Here is an 18,325-nt window from a genome sequence, read left to right on the forward strand (position 1 = left end):
CAGGGGGTTGGATAACAGGGAGAAATTGGAGGGGGTGGGGTGAGTATCGCATGAGTTATTAAGATTCCGGCGCGCATGCTCGCGGTTCTTTCATCGATTCATAAGAATATCCTCTCTGCTGCTTTGCCGTCTCTGCCACCCCTTCTACCAACCCTCTTACACCCCTTCCCCCCTCCCTCACTCATTCTCCTTACTAGCTCTCGACCACCCCCCGATCTTTCAGGGACGTATCATCGTTCAGGTATCAACCTCTCGCCTATTCCAAAATCATTTTTAATTTTCATATTTCGAAATTACTTTAAAAACAAAACAAAAAATACAACAAAGAAATTAAACAAATGTAAGTAAATCGTATTTACTTAAGAGAAATATTAATTTCATAATGAGAATTTATTTTGATTTATCTTCTTTTTATCGGGAGTTTTGTTCTTTCTCTCAATAATTTTAGAGCGAAGGGATTTCGCGTCGATGAACTGAACAGAACTATAAATCACAAGATATTAATAGGAAAATTGAAATAGCGAAGAAAGCTTAGATCGATCCGATCCTTCTTAATCTCACCCTATCCAGCAGACACAAACACACACACAAGTCTGACGTATGTTGGCAATTACGCGTGCCAGCCCGTTACTTAGCGCGTATATCAGCTCGTGTGCTAGCCATAATTTTTTTCTTACGGCCCTGCAGTGCAAAACGAAGGAGCACATACATATATACATGCAAGCACACAACATACAGTAAGAAAGAAAAAGAGAGAGAGAGAGAGAGAAGTATAGTAAAGTACACACATACACTTGTTCTATCTTGGAAAGCGGAAGGAGCGTGCGCGCATTTACGGAAGGATCTCGAAGAGAAAAAAAAAGAGGAAAAAAAAGAAAAAGAAGAAAGAGGAAGAGAAGGAAGAAAAGGATGGTCGTGGAAGGAGTAGAAAATAAGGAGGAGCCAGGAGCCGCTTGATCTATGCGTTTAATTAACCATAGAGACGCTGCCGCTACCAACTCTTACGCGTTCTCGACGCTGGACCCGTGGGTTGCGAGGGTAGAAAACCGAGGAGGACGTTGAAGGAGCTACTACCACGATGGTGAAGAAAAAAAAAAGGAAAAACAAGTGGAAGAAGAAAAGAAGAAGAATATAGAAGTAGAAGAAAGGAAGGATGAAGACGAACTGGAAAAAGATTTCGCCATAGTCGGCGAAATTAACCCTCGAACAAAAAAAAAACAAAACTTATAATGTGTCTCCGTCAAAAAAGTAACCAACATCGTCTTTCTACCGTCTCTTAATCCCAAACAACAACAACAACAACAACAACAAGCAGGCAAATAATTATAATATTAATTAGTAATATTATTCTCGAGAAAATATTTATTTTCCTGAAGTTATTATTAATTAACGAATAGAAACGAGTAATCGTTCGTTATTAATTACGAGGACATTTTATTGTCTTTATTCTTTCAATAGTATTTTCTCTCTCTCTCTCTCTCTCTCTTTCTTTCTACTTTTTTTTTCTTTGCATCATGTACTCTTCATTGCACCTCGCACAGCTCCCATCATCTTCCTCTCTTTCTCTTTCCCTCTTGTATACTGGCATCAAAGGTAATGAGCCGTTTGCTTGGAATTATTAATGAAGGATATCGTCTCTCGTGGATTTCTCTAATCGCTGGTATAAATTTACAAGTGACTAATCGATAGTGATCATAACGAACTACGACGTTAACATTAATTATCTTTTTTTTCTTCTCTCTCTCTCTCTCTCTCTCTATTTCTCTCATATCCTTGATATCTCTTATGTCAGATGCTCGAAAAAAAACTAATTGTATGAATAAAGATAAATAAATCTTATCTTACCTATGTCTTTTATTTGAAAATGATTATTATTTAAAATAAATAAATTTAAATTTTACAGCGAACGATTACAATATCCTTTTAAAGTGACCACAAAAATACGAGAACAGAATTTTGACAGTTTCGAAGGAAAAAAACAGGTGTTTCGTGGATTCCACTGTACATTCGTGTTCGCAAATTATCTTAATACGAGAGGAGTGATACAAAATAATTGGACGAGAGTCCGATGGTGAAAAGCAAAAAATAAAAATAAAAAATAAAAATACAAAAAAAAAGAACAGAAAGAAAGAAAGAAAGAAGGAAAGAAAGAAAGATGAACGTGGATAAAAGATAAAAAAAAAAGAAAAGAAAGAGGAAAAAAAAACCAGATTTTCGATTGGAAGACACACGAAAGCGAAGGAACGAGTAAAACCAAAAGAGAAAGAGGACAAGATAGAAAAGAACCGCGAGAGAGTCGATTCGGGCGTGACGGAGCCGGCGAGGTAATTATGATAATTACCGGAATTCGTGGTGCGCAATTAGGCCAACGAAGCGACAGAAACGCGTTCCGATTTGTTCTTCTTTCTTTCTCTCTTTCACAAACACACACACGCACACACACACACATATACACATACGCACAAAAATACACGCACGAAGTGGTACAGGTACATAATACAACAAACCAACAAACCAACCAACCAACTCGCGTCCTCGACTCAACGCACGTTTCGAGTTTCCGCCTCGCCTTTTTTCTGTTATAGAAATTAACGGTGGTCCCCCTAATTACAGAAGACGACCCGAGAGAAAGAGGAAAAGAGAGAAGGACGAAAAAAAAAGAAAATAAGGGAGAGAGAAAGAGAGAACACGCGGGAGGAGGTTGCGTGCGGCCGTCGGTGTGCTCCTGTCGCAGCTGAGCAGGTTTACCCGTCGAGAGAATAAAAGGAAAGAGAGTTGGAGTTGAAGAAAGAAAGAAAGAGAAATAGAGTGTGTGTGTGAGAGAGAGAGAAAGAAAGAAAGAAAGAAAGAAAGAGAGACAGGTACGCGTGTTCACGTGGCACGGTACACGGTGTAAACAGGTATATGGTGGGTACCTACTACGTTAGTATGCTATCCTATAGAGAGCAGGAAGTGTCTCGTAATAAAAGAGTGACTTCCGTCGGTGAAACAATATGCGACTCTGGATTACAACGAGTTATCTATCTCTCTCTAACTCATTCGAACGTTACGATACACGTTGGTTGTTGGTAACGATAGTCGCAAATATGCGACTGTATGTTTCTTATGTACACACGTATAATACGTATATATGTTCCCTACGTTGACGTTTCACGTGCTACCAAGCTCGTTATGTTACCTGTTCTTTGCTAATTCCACAGCCAGTCTCTCTAACGCACTCCTCTAGTTTTCGTTTTACTTTATACGTCGTGTTTATAATTATTATTATAATTATTATCATTATTATTATTATTATTATTATTATTATTATTATTATTATGTTCGACGAATTTTGTCACTTTTTTTCTTTTTTTATAAAATAAATATCGTAGAGATAAGTATTGTTAAGAAAATTATTAAAGAGAAATACTTTCTATACGTAAATTTCTATACTCACACGCATAACATAAATTGAAAAATAATTAAAAAGAATTATTTCAATTAACACTAGAACGTATATTAATATATCTAAAGTAATCCTAATAATAGCTGGACATTTTCGATACGAGAAATCAATGTTAGCATTTACCGAACGATATGTAGTAGACGTAGGTACATACACATACATACACATAGATGCAAGGGAATGGAAGAAGAAAAAAGGGCCGATGTAAACGTAAGCGAGTCGCTCGACGTAATGGAGAGTTACATGAGCGACGAGGGACGGCAAGTTCGAGTTCTTCGTGATGGTGTGTTGTTTGCGTTTGTAGTTGGGAAAGAGGGTGGATGGTGAACATAAAGAAAGAAAGAAAGAAAGAAAGAAAGAAAGAGAGGAAAGCAGAAGAAGAAGAAAAAAAAGAAGAAGAAGTAGCAGGAGGAACGTTCGCTTTGGTGCAAACGCGTTGCCAGCGTGTTTCCATTAATCCAAATCGCGAAATAAAATCATCGCGCGGAATGTCCATTAGTGGTTCCGTGCGAGAAAAGCGAGAAAGAGAGAGAAGAAGAAGAAGAGAGAGAGAGAGAGAAAGAGAGAGAGAGAGAGATAGAAGAAGTCGTTAGTGGTGCTTTGCTTTGCTTATTCCCTCTCTTTGTCACTCTTTTACTTGCAAGCATCTGTCGTTTTATAGAAATCAAGCTTCACCGAGGAAAATCGAGTAGGAGAGCGCGGACAAGCTGGAATCGTTTTTCCTAGTTGCCTTACGACGACGAGGACAACTACTAGGAAGAAGAAACGATCGCAAAAAGCAAACCTCGCGTACCATATTCTTCTTTCGTTCTTCTATCTCTTTTAGAGGAATATACAAGAATCGCAAATTCGTGACGGTGAATCGACGATGCGGTAAATCATACGTATAAGTAGCGACAACTTGTAACGATTTTTACTTAAAACATTGCTTTACGTTTTCATCTACACTTTTATTTATTCTCTTTTATCTTTCCTCACTTATATATAGTGTAAATTATTTTTATTCGCGTGTACTACATGTGTATAAGAGAAAGAGAAAGAGAAAGAAAGAATGAGAGAGAGAGAGGGAGAGAGGTGGGAAGGAGGGATGTGTTGGCAGGGGGGGGTGCGTGTGGAGGAGAAGATAATAAAAAAATTTTATTGACTTTTTTATCCGAATCAATCTGACACGGTAAATCAAGGTGATTCGAAGCGGTTAATTTGCAACGACAATAAGACGATAAATGGTCCATTAATTTATTTCTTTCTTTCTTTCTTTCTCTCTCTCTCTCTCTCTTTTTTCTTTCTGCTGATTTCTTCTTCTTCTTCTTCTTCTTCTTCTTTTAAAAGTTATAAAAAAAGAAATAAAATAAAAATGTAGAGAAAAGGTCAACGATATCAAAGAAAAAGAAACGAGAGTATCTGTTAAAGGAATCTCCTGCTACTCTCGCTAGCTAAAACAACGTCTTATTAGGTTTACCATTGATCAATGCGATTATCAAACGTTGCCACGAACTTTTTTAATCCGATCGGAAAAGAATCCCCCCGTTCCCCTCTCCCTTCTCCTTCACCTTCACCTTTCTCTTCCCCCAGTACATTTCTCTTCTCTTTTCTTATCTCTTATCTCTTATTCGGTGCCATCGATAAAATCTACGATACTTACGAACTCTTACCCGTTCTCTAGTAGGAAGGAACAACAACAAAAAAAATACAAATGATCTCTGGTAGCCTGCTGCTTTTCGAATAAGAGAAATCAGGAAAGATAGAAAAAGCTGGATTGATTTCGATTAACCTAACGATTCTCTACCGAAGTAAGTATATACATTACCGAATTTGCTATTACTTAAGTTAATTAGAAAAAGAACTTTCCTATATGGCTACTATCTATGCTAATTTCATTTCTAATTTAATCTAACGAATTACGGTTAAAGTCAAAACGATTTAACCTGTCCAACATTTTCTTTCTCTCTCTTTCTCAACAGAACGCACACAAACATACACGCATATGAACACATGAACACGTGTAGTTTAAATTTATACAAATAATTTCATTTCTAATTTAATCTAACGAGTGGCCTAAAGTCAAAACGATTTAACCTATTGAATATTTTCTTCAACCGTCACACGCACATATACACACACACGTATGCATGCACGCATGCACGCATGTACGCATGCACAATACAGGTTTGTATATATATAAATAAATATATAAATGTTTGGTTAAAAGAGGAGAGGACTTATGATTTTACGAAAATGCTACGTCACGTGTGCAGTTGCGCGCGCGCGTGCATTCGTGCGTTCGTACTCGCGCGCGGGCGCACTCGCGCGTGTGCAAGCAAATCGCTTAATCCAAACGCAAAGGAGTGGAACGCATTGTGGCGTTCGAGCGGAGGTGCGTGGAATGGACGTTCCGGTTTATCAGCGCATACGGCATGTCGCGGCGTGTTTCCATTAATTCGCGTTGCGAGGCAACCTCTCTCTCACTCTCTCGCACACTCTCTTTCTTTCTTTCTTTCTATCTATCTATCTATCTCTCTCTTTCTCTCTCTTGCTTTCGTTGCCATTGGAATGCTCGGCGAAGTCGTTAGGCGGTAAAAGGCAGCTTGAAGCCAGCCTAATTTGCTCCTACGTCGCGATTACGCGCGTCTTCGAAGAAAATCTTCCATCTCCTTTTTTTCTTTTCTTCCCTTTTTAACCTCGAACCTTTTGCTGGCAAACGAAAGCTAACAAGAATAAATAGTATCATTTCTTTCTTTTGTATCATAGATTAAATTAACGGACAATCTAACGAATGAGAGAATAAAATGGGGACAAAATTTTCTAAAATTATTACGTACTTTAACTATATGTAATCTATGTAGTATACGTTTTATTTATTATTCATTTGGAAATGTGTTATTACGTAAATGCATAAATTGTATAATGACTAAATTTATTATTATGAATTTATTCAATAATCTAACGGTAAATATGATATAAAGAATATTAATGAATGATTTAATGTAAAATAATGAATGAAAACGTTACCAAAAGCTTCGTTGAACATTGATCCTCTCTGCATCACGATCCGAGTGTAACTAACTACGTGTGTATATATGATCGCTAACATAAGACGAACTTGCGAGGATAGAAACTCAGAGGTCACATCCTCGGTCAACGATTTATGCGAACAACATTTGTTTATTTACTAACCGTTCCTCGATAGAATAGCACGCACGCGTAAACGAGATACCTTTTCTAATGTATATTTGTCTCGTTTCTTGTATTTTCTTTTTTAGAAACAAATAGAACGAATATATATATGCGCATACTTGTGAAAGTGGCCTAATTGTAAATAAAATAAAATGGAAACAATTAATTTACGATTAATACATGTGGATCAATTGATAAGTATCGAATCTAACGTAGAAACAATTTATTTTCTATTACAAAAAAGAAACACGAGTGAAGTTCACAACTTTTCAACCCATCCTCGTAATAATACAATTTGAATTTATACTTAATTAATCATTAATTAATAATTTTAATAAAACATTCAATGATTAATCTTAGTCCAATTTTATAATTACCGACGCATAAATTCAAATGCAATACATGTAATATAACAAGAGAAAAAAAAAGGTTCGTTTAATATTATACAAATGATATCTTTGCCTTTCTCATATAAGCAATTTGACGATCAGAAATTTGTTCCATGTATCTTCCCGGAACTGTTAGTAATAGTAAATCATTGATTTTATAAAATACTTATCTGCGGATAGGTGAGAACTCGCGAATTTAGAAACGCCAATAGAGAGATACCTGTTTCTGGTGTGTATATGTGTCGGTCGGGGCTTCTTGAGCCGGAACATTTCCATTAATTCGCCTTGCAAGACAAACTCGTGCACCATCGGAATGTCGTTCCGTCGACTCGTTAGATACACCACCGGGGAATTCGAAATAACGTGATTTGCTTGTTGTAATTCAATTACGAATCTCGTGCTTCTTACGGTGCCTCCTGATTATTTTAGCCTCTCGACTGCGATTACACCGCGTAACGATACAAATCCGCGGATGTTGTTCTTAAATCAAAAGCGTGGGATGCACTGTACAGCACACCCACAATCATACTAACCACCGCACGAGGAGGTGAATCTACCTATGCGTGACTGAAAGCCATCGAGTGATCGTTATCGAGATTGTCGACGCGTTTGACTTCGTTCTTTTCTTTAATCCCGTTGGGGGATGCTTCAAAAGTACGGGCCAATTTTTCTTAATAATTATTTGTATATTTTAGATCAAAAAATATTCAATAAATAAATCTGTACGAATTTGTGTGCCAGATACTAGATTTGCATTTGCATTTGCATTTGCATTTGTTTTGTTTTGTTTTGGGGGAATAAGAGGGAATTATTTTATCGCCGGATAACAGGAAGATCTTTCATTTTGCAATATTTTTTCGAATCGGATCCGTGCCATTGACCCGAGTCAAAGAGGAAACCTTGATGAAAAGAAAAAAAAAAGGACGAACGTGAACTCGGCGAAGCATATCGTCCCATCTTCTTTTTCCTCTCGAGACTTTATCATTAAGTATATATATATATACGTGTGCATAAATATATAGCTTAATAAACGTGACAGAAATTTATATACGACTCGATGAGAAATGATACAGAAACCGAACAAATTTATAACGATTTCATCAATTTGATAATATTATAAATCATATTCAAATTACAATTATTTATTTAATATTAAACGTGTAAGGCTCTTGCAAATAATCTTCTAGACTTCGAAAAAAATAAAAAAAAAAACACGAAGTAAGGACAAATAGATGATCAAGTAAAATGAGAATACTCGTTATATTATACTTACAATTAGTGTTAGAACAAAATTCTCGATATAACATGTAAGCGGAACGCAACGCAACGTAGACAAAGGAAAAAATAAAGAAAATGAATAAGATAAAGAGAGAAAGAGAGAGAGAGAGACAGGGATACCCGCAGGAGATCTTTCAACGTAAAGAGGGGAAGAAAAAAAGAGCGGGGGAAAAACGAATGCCTCCGGAAGACGATAGATCTCAACGGGTTTCTCAAATATTTTCCAGAGAGAAGAGAGAGCATAAGCGGGCGCGCGAACACGGAATCGTTTAATTCGAAGCGCGACGAGGCGGATCGGAGGAAGAAGAAGAAGAAGAAGAAGAAGAAGAAGAGGAATACAAACAAAAAAGAAGAAGGAAGAGGAGAAGAAGAGGGTCGTTGCGTTAACGTTAACGTTTACGTTGCATTCGTACACACGAACACGCACCCACATCTATATATGTAAATGTAAGTTCGCGTATAGGTTTGTTGGTTGGTTGGTTGGTTGGTTGGTTCTGTTGGTTCGGTTCGGCGTACGTTCCGCTTTATCAGCGCGTACCGGCATGCCGCGGCGTGTTTCCATTAATTCGCGTCGCGGGGCAAACTCGTGCCGTTGGAATGCCCGTTGAAGCTCGGAGGAGAGAAGTCGTTAGGCTGCGTGCCGTTCCGTTCGCGTCCGGGCAACCGGTTTTCCCATCGGTGATTCGTCGTTAATTCGCCGGTGGAGAGTAAGTAATCGCACGCGCGTACCCAACGACCACCTCGGGTGTGTTACACGACTGCGTTTACACCAAGAAAGAAAGAAAGAGACAGGTACGGGCAGAGGGTGAGAGGGGGAGGGGCTAGGGACTAGGGGTAGGGGGAAAGGGAGAAAGAGGAAACTAAGGACGAGAAGAACAAGTTGAATTTACTCTATGTTTTGTACTTTTATCCGTTTTTACAGATCATCCTCCGATCTGTTTCTTCTTCTTCTTCTTCTTCTTCTACGCCCTTGTGTACCTTTACATTGAAAATCGACCTTTTCAAACTGCACGATCTTTTACCGCCTTGGATCGTATTTTTTAATTAACAAGGTTCGTTAGATCGGGTACATGAATAATCCGGGGATTGTCTTTTTTGTTTTTTTTTTGTAGAAGTGGACGCATAAATTTCTTTTTTCATACGAATTACTATATTGGAGTAACAAAGGAGGGATGTTGATTTAAAATATGTAACGGCAGATATGACAATTTATTGATTTTTTCTCGAATAATACGCGCGTATTTTTTAATTAACGCGGCTCGTTACTTATTCTTAAGTTAATTTTCCTTTTTTTTTTTTCGCTACTCGAATTAATATTCATTTTAAAAGGTGGACGCGCATATAATTGTGGTATATCACAATTTTTCAATATTTCTTTTGACTCGTATATTTTAATTAACACGGTTCGTTACTTATTTTTCAGTTACTTTTTGGGTGCACGTATGATTGTGTTTTTTTTTAAGAGTTGGGTATATAAATGTTATTATTTTCTTTTTATGTGAATTACAATGGAGTAACAAAGGAAGAAATTAAACAAAAAGATGTGATAAGAAGATACGTCCTATGTGTTGATTTTTCTAATAACACGCCCAGGGTGATACGATAAATGAGGATACGATTATATGGTAACACAGCTTATTGAAATTATGATCTCGTTTCTTGTTAATACTTGTTAGTTTTATTACTGATGTGAAATATCTAATTTCTATTTTGTTTCTTTATGTTCATTATCTTATTACTGTATCTGTAAATATAACAGAAAAATGTTGAAATAATTTCTTTGTAAAATGTCCTCGATGCATTATTATACGCATTAGAAAATTTAGTTCAAAATTACTTTCACAGTCGGTCTAATATAAGATTAAGTTATCTAAGATTGAGTTTCTAATACCTGTACGTAAAAAAATGTATTTTAAAAGAATAAATAAAACCGAACACACGAGCTTAATCGAAAAGCAAAGTTCATACTTATCAAAGATTATTGTCAATAAGGACGGAGAAAGTGTTTAGTTTACTTATGAATCACTCACCAAATAGGTTCGCCAGCATAGAACCGGAGACTCCGTCTAAAATAAAATGAAAAAAGAAAATACGTTAGAATTACGAGCTATAGATTGGATAAGATCGATGATTACGACTCGAAGATCTCACTCCTATCTTTTCTTTTTTTTTTCTTCTCCTCTTTTCTCTTCTCTTCGACGTAGGCGATAAGCAAACACAAGCTCATTATTTCGCTCTTGAATTTTACGATGAGCCCCGCTCGTGTAAACGGGTGTTCACACTTTGCGTTACGTGTAAACGTTGAAAGTATCGACAGACGACGACGACGACGAGTTCTCGAAAAGGTATTTTATATATTCGTGTTAGTGTCCGGTGATGTTCAAGCACAGACACATAAATTTAAATACTAATCAACTGTATATGCATACGTACAACATGCATATCTCTATGAAAATATATTCACGGGAGAGTGTAAATGAAACACGTGTATATAGGAATTCCATACGTAACATACAGATAAACAGACAGATACACATATATATATATATATATATATATATATGATTGTATAGATTGAAGGGAATGTTGAGAGAGACTCGCATTACATACACTCACGCACGTAGTATGTTACGCGCAAACAACGAGCTCTAGCCGTATTATTACATTTTACTTTACCCGACGCGGAAAGCCCCGGGGATAATTTGCGCGAACGAGCCGCAATTATTTAAAGGGTGTGCATAGGTAAAAAGGGTGGTGGTCGAGAGGTGGTGGCGGCTTTAGAGGGTTACCGCGTTACTTCGCTAGCTGGTAAGTAAGTACTTATCGATTCGCTTCGTCTCAGCCACGTCGACCTTTCGATGTTCTTCCTCTTCTTTTCTCCATTATGAATCCTTACTATCATTCAATCAATTGTAATCTCTCGATGATACTCGTACGAATATTATATCCGACTGACCCCACTACTTCCGTGAGAAACGAAATCAAACGAATCTCATTCGAATTAATATCGAAGATTATGAATTAATGAACGAGAAACGACAATTTTATCGCGCGAATTGATAATGCGTATACAAAATTCCCGTCCCAACACCGCTCAAATAAAATTTCTTACTATCGCAATTCTAATTCGCCTTTTTTTGCGTCTAAAATGTCCAACGAAAGAGAGCAATAGAAAAAGAAAAGGTGCAACGATTTTGAAAACGATGCGCTCGCGGAAAACAGGTGCCCAACGAGTTACTGAAACCGAGAACACGTGAGTAGTAGTAGCAGCTCTAAAAAGAAGGAAGAGAAGAGATCTCGAAGTAAAAAAAAAGAAAAGAAAAGAAAAGAAAAGGGAAAAGGGCTAGCGTATTGTTGTGGTGGTTACGTCTGTGCGTGCACTTAACCTCCTGCACACATTACGTAGCACACACACACATATACATATTATACATACGTACGTATAAGTTGAGACTGGACTTCGAGACGGTTCGAAGAAGGAAAATGTGAGCGTGTGTGTGTGTGTGTGTGTGTGAAAAAGATAGAGAGAGGGTGGAAACGGCTCGAAGCAGCTCGTGGGGTGATTATGAGCGAGTAAGTGCCGCCGTCCAGTTTTTACCCTCTTCCAACCAACAACCCTCGCACAACCTCTACCACTCTCTTCCCCCGGTCACCCCTCTTGCCCCTACTGACCGCCCGCTTCTTTCCCGCAGCGACCATCCTCCTTCTCCCCCCCACTCCCTCCCCCTCCTCCCTCTCCCAACCCTCTTCATCCTTCTACGACGCCACTCTTACCACCCTCGACTCGACTAAACCCCCAACGGATCAATACGTTAAAACATTGCCACGTCGAGCCACCGTCGTGTAAAACACGAAAGAAATCCGCCGGGGTGTTTTCCCTTTAACCGCTAACTCCTACGGCATCAAGAGAGAAAGAGAGAGAGAGAGAGAGAGAGAGAAAGGGAGAGAGAGAGGTTACAATGTTTTTTCTCGCATTCTTATCTTTACCAATATTGGTTTTAGAAAGTAAGATTTTTAAAGTATCGGTTTGTAAGATTATTTTCGAGACAGTTGTCATTTATAATATTTTCCGTATAATTTAATTGGAGATGAGTTTAGATTTGTACGTTGGAAGCTAGCGTTGTCTAAGCAAGTCTATACGATAGGATGTATGATTAAGATAGAATATATCTGTCCTATTTGATTATTTTAAAAAAATCATATACTTTTATCGAAGATTACAGTTTACTGACGATAAGAAAAATTACGAGGGGACAAAGGTAAATCCTATAAGAATGTTCGAAAGGGAAAATTTAAAGAGAACGTTATCATCTTAAAAAAAAAGGGAAAAGAAAAACATGCTCTATTTCTTTTTCATTCTTCTTTTTTTTTCTTCTCTCTCTTACTCTCTCTCTCTCTCTCTCTCTTGTAGGAGTTAAAAAGTGAGTTCTTTGCCCCTCGAAGTAGATCGGATTCAGCACACACTCTCTCTATCGCTAGACCTTCGAAGGGCACGAAAGACGAATGAACGAACGGACGTCCGTGGCCTACCGCAACCCACGTAAGACACCGATCAAATCCCTCCCTCCTTCCCCAACTTTCTCTTTCCCTCGTTTTACCTTCATACCACAGAAAAGGAACGAACACGCGTTTCCGAACTACGACGACGTATGTTCGACGTGCCGTTTCCCGTCGAAGACGATCGATATATCGATCGTCTTCGACGAACCGAACGAACGAACGACCGGCTGCCTGCTGCTGGTCGACGACCACGCGGAAAATAAGAGGGAAAAAGACAGAGAAATAGATAGAAAAAGAAAATAAGAAAGAGTGAGTGAGAGTGAGAGAGAGAGAGAGAGAGAAAGAAAGAGAAAAGCTGAGGCCCGCGGCACTCTGTTGTCCGTGTGCGTCCTGCCTTGTGGTCACTTGTTGCCTACCACCCCCGGGGGTTGGCCTTGTCCCTCTGTGTTTGGGGAACGCTTGTCGTCCAACCGCCGACAAACCGGACGAGATGGTGCTCCTCCCCTCCCCGCCCCAGCTCCCTGCTGCCCCTTCCCAACCCTCGTCCCACGTCCTCATCCCTACTTTCGGATATCTTCTACTTCTTTTATCCCATCGTATTCCAAATTCTACCTCTAACCATGATGCCACCAACTTTGTCTAGTATTTTCCACGTATTTTTCTTACGCATAGCAAACTTTGATGTATTATTGAAGATAAACAGGTATGATAGAAATTGATAATTGTGTTAGATTTGTATTTGGGGATATTAATTAATTAATTAGTATATGTTTCTGTTTTTTTTGTGATAATTATAATGTCTTGATTAGTTAAATAATATTACTTTTAGTTATTAAAAATTATAAATATATAAATATAAACGGTTAGTAATTTATGAAAATTGTATGCATCTTTAGTATAACCAACTATATAATTTTTTTTTCTCTCTCTATCTCATTCATTTAATTCGTTGTAATCTATGTTTTATGGTTAATATTTTCATCTCAAAGTATTAAAATATTTAGAAAATTAGTAAAGAGACACCTATCAAAGTTTTTACATTTATCTCGATAATAAATAATCAAATTAACGTTCAATCTTTATAGATACGAGGAGAGAATCTAACATAAGAGGATACAAAATTATTATTACAGTTTTAACATAATATTTATGGGATGCGTAAAGACATTTTTGATCGTGTGATTTTTTGTAAGACATCTAAAAAAAAAAATTACAACAAGAACGACTATGCCTCATATTTATTTATTTGTTAATATAATTTTTTGTTGTGTTGTTGTTTTGTTAAATATTTGTCACACACGCTTCTTGCCATTGATCGTTCGTAGCAGCATCGGGTCGTGTTATCTCCGTCGCGTAATAAAATCGGAAGGGAACTAGGAACTCGCACGTCCACGAGATTATCGTTATCTTCGGCGTCGTCGTTGGGACCGGTCGAATGGTAAGATAATAAACGTAGTCCTCTCTCACTCTCTCTCTCTCTTTCTCTCTCTCTTACTCTCTTTCTTTCTCATATACGAAGAACGAACCGGTGCGTTTCCTTTTTTCGAGCCGTCCCGACGATAAACACAGATGTCTTCGGAAAGGGGGGAAAAAAAGAGGGAAGAAAAAAAAATGCTTTCTCTTTTTCTTCTTCTTCTTCTTCTTCGTGCCTCGCCCTTTATCTTCTATTTAAGGTCGAAACGTATAATCATCGCCTTCAACAGTCAGAAGAGCCGTATCGATAGGCAGGTATAATATAACCATACCTATACCTATATCGTGTTATTTGATGATAATAAAAAAAAAAAATAAAGAAAAAGAAAGAAGAAGAAGAAAAATGTAGAAAGAAATCCCCTCCCCCTCTCCCTCCCCCTCCCCCTACCGCCCCCCGAGGAAGAACAAGAAAAAAGAAACTTCGTCCCTTGTGTTATTAAAAAGGATGTAAAAAAGAAAAAAACAAAAATAATAAAAAATGCGTAATATAATTCTAAGAAACCTCGATGACGACACAGATAGACAGACAGACAAACACACGCGCTTGCACGTGTGTTTGCTGCGTTCGTTCATTGCCGTAAACCAAGCCGGTATAACTTTGTTCTTCTTTTGAACTCACACCTCCGGGGAAGTTTTTCGTTCTCCAATAATACACGTGCATGCACCTATACGTGTTCTCACTATTACAGCTCTCTGCTATTACGTGCGTGTACGCCTGATGATTACTCTTTTCAATCGTTACGTTTAAACTGATCTTTTTTCTAAACTGTAATTAACTTTATCGCGGTGATGCTGCTGTAGCTTCATTTTCTTGCTTGTCATCGGATCAACGCCTAACCATTTATGTCTTTTTAATTACCGTAGCCATGGCAAAGCTAGCTTCTATTATGCACTATTCTATTATACACATATTGAGGATTACGACGACGAGAAGAACAAAGAAGACGTGATGTGAAAATGTTCAAAGTAATTTTACTATCTTTCTCTCACATTTGTGTCTCTTTGATTTATCTTTCTAATGATGTTGAATTATCTACTCGTCTCCCGGTAGTAATATTTTACTGACATAAGAGATGACTTTTTTTCATTTTACGAGTATTTCTAAGTTTCCAACGTTCGATATCTTATATGTATATATTTACAAAGAATATACTATTCCAATCATATTAACATTAATTATGAATAATTTATGTTTCTATTACGAAGGATAACGATAAGTGTTTAAATACATGTTTACTTGTGTGTGTGTGTGTGTGTGTGTTATTTATTTATGTTAATTTTAATCAATAATATTCACGAAGAATATTTATAGAATATCTTGAAAAAAGAAAGAAAAGAAAAAGAAAAAACAAATGATTAATTAACATTACGAATAGTCAGTTAATTTATTGGCTTGCATTTCCTGATTAGGTTAGATTCGAAATTAATAACGGTTGCCACTTAGGGACAAATCGGTTTATTACGGATATTCTGTATAAACAAGCAAACTTCTTCGGTGTAGGACTTTCTAACAAAGTTTTCCGTGCGCACACTCTAACGTCTTAGAAAATTATTCTGTGAGGATCGTTAGTGTTTCTTCGAGAGTGTCTCTCTCTCCCACACGGATCTAAAACAGTAATAGGTGTATATATATATGTACTAAGTACTTACACGCATACTTAGTTTTATATACTTGTGTGTGCGTGTGTGTGTATGCGTCGTAACGCAGGCAAAGAGTCCGATGGTTGTAGGTAGAAGAAGCCGACCGTCTAACGATCGGCAAGCTCGCGATACGTAAGTATACTTCTACTTATATACTTACGTACGTGGGAAACGTGACATGCTCGGTCCGTGTCCACGGATTATATAATATTCAATTTTAGTATGCGTGCGACCCGTCTTAATCCAACCATTACGTCTAATTGGTCGAGATTAGCTAATATCCTCGTAGTGATTAGGTCGTGTCTCTGGCCGCGGCTCGTTTAGATCCAATTCCCTCGAGCTATTGCACGACCGTACGATAGATGTCGTTCGCAATAGGATCAACATCTATCACTAACTGTAAGATCTATAGATCGTTTCGATCTTTGTCGATAATACCTTTTTTATTCTCTTATTTTTATATATTTTTGTTAATTTTCATTTGTTTTCATTTTTTTAAATATTCATCGAACGTTACAAAAATCATTTAGCAAATAATTTGTTGGAAAATTCTAATTTAGATTAAAAAAGGTTCTACCCTTGCCATACCTAGGAGTAAGATATTCTTAAAATAATAATATGGTTATACTGTAACAGTTATATATGGTTACGCTTATCTTTGTAACATTATTTGTAACAGCTCGTATCAATGTATCCACGTCAGCAAAAATTACTTATAATTCTCGGCTGAGAATTGATTGTATTTTCTTCTATTAATAAAAAGAAAAAAAAAGATATATTTTCTAACGATAGAATTTATAGATCCTTATTTCGCGTTTTTATCATTTTCTATTATTTGTATTTTAATTTGTCGATTTTTAATATTCCGTATTATATTTCTTAAGAAAATCTGAAATTTTCTTCAAAGTCAAAGTTCAAGTAGACGAAAGATATTTCCGATAGAAAAAAAAGGAAATGAGAATAAAGAATAGATTGAGTTCTGGGCTCGTGCTAACCACGCATGCTACTGTTCGTCGTTCGTATATGGACCGTTCACGTATGACACCCCAGGTGTGTAAACAAAGCACGTTTCTTTTATCCTGCCACCAATGCCAGGTGACTGTCACTCTTTTTACTTTTCACTATAGCCCCGAACGATTTGACTTCTCCAAACAAAAGGAAACTTCTTTTCCGCAGGGTTATTTTCGACGTTGCTTCTGAATCTTCTGAATCGACAAAGGAAAAGAGAAAACGAAAATATTAAAAGAAGGAAAAGAAAGAACGCACATTTAAGAAGGTAACCAAAAAAAAACAAATCTATTTAATATATATATGCAATAAAACTGAATGTCAATGCACAAAATGTTGTTGAATAAAATAATAAAAAAAAAATAAATGTTAATAAAATAAATTAATAAAATAAATTTAATAAATTAAATAAAATAATAAACAAAAATATACTTAACATTTCACTTTTTTCTTCGTATTTTGAATACTTTTCACGTGAATAACGTGGGAAATTTTTTTCATGCATTAAACTTAAACGAAATTTTTCGTTCCTTCATTGTAGAAAATGTATAAATAATGAAAAAGAATAATAAATAGAACGAGAGATGAGAAAACCACAGGACATAAGATTTTCTCCTGGTATTATGATGAAAGTATACAGGTATTTGGACACAGTAGCTATGGCATCTACGGAAGAACAAGAAAACAGAAAAGGTGGAGGGGACTGCATCGCAGGTGCAAAGGGATTACACTCGCACACAATGCTACCCCCTGATGAATACGGATTTAGATTTTGTCGGAATTCGTGGTTTCTTGTAACTTTTTTCGTTTTGTTCTTTTTTTTTATATTTCCCTTGTTCCTTTTGCCTATTCTTACTTTTCTTTGTCTTTTTTTTCTTTGTCTTTTTTTTTGTCTTTTCTTTTTCCTTTCATTTACATCTAATCGAAAGATTATTTTTCTCGTTTCTATAAAAACAATATTATTGATAAAATATAATTTATCATTCCTCATTTTTTTTTTCTATAAATTATTTTTTTCTTTTTACTTTTTTCTTATTAGTATTTAATTAATAATAAACGAAATACGCGTGAAAGGTAATTTTGTTTTCAATACTCTTACGAGTAATGAAGTATTTTCCTTTTAATTAATATTTTTTTTTTAAGGAGACTAGAAAAACTGATAATTTTGTACAATACACAATTAATATTATTTTCTATTTAATATTAATCTTTAATGATTTTTAATTTTATCTTAAATATTTGTTGTTGTTGATAGTACATACAAAAAATTCTATATTAAAAAGTTTAGTGTCCCATGCAATTTCTCTCTACAAAGAAGAAAAAGAAAAATTCAAAATAAAAAGATAGATAAAATTGTAATGAAATAAATGATATTTCATTTAGATTACACACACACACACACATACATACATACATA

The 18,325-nt window shown here is 36.4% G+C and overlaps 1 protein-coding gene across 8 annotated transcripts in view; it reads right to left on the reverse strand.

Moving 5' to 3' along the window:
• Window positions 1-18,325, reverse strand: part of LOC122516327 (zinc finger homeobox protein 3) — a 394,212-nt gene that overhangs the window by 179,498 nt on the left and 196,389 nt on the right. For all 8 annotated transcript variants that reach the window (XM_043634051.1, XM_043634048.1, XM_043634047.1 and 5 more), the window contains one exon: window positions 10,317-10,352. The gene's annotated coding sequence lies outside the window, so the exon portion shown is untranslated. The remainder of the gene's footprint in view (window positions 1-10,316; window positions 10,353-18,325) is intronic.

Source organism: Polistes fuscatus, unplaced genomic scaffold (genome assembly GCF_010416935.1).
Source record: "Polistes fuscatus isolate 324 unplaced genomic scaffold, CU_Pfus_HIC Scaffold2, whole genome shotgun sequence".
Classification (NCBI taxonomy): domain Eukaryota; kingdom Metazoa; phylum Arthropoda; class Insecta; order Hymenoptera; family Vespidae; genus Polistes; species Polistes fuscatus.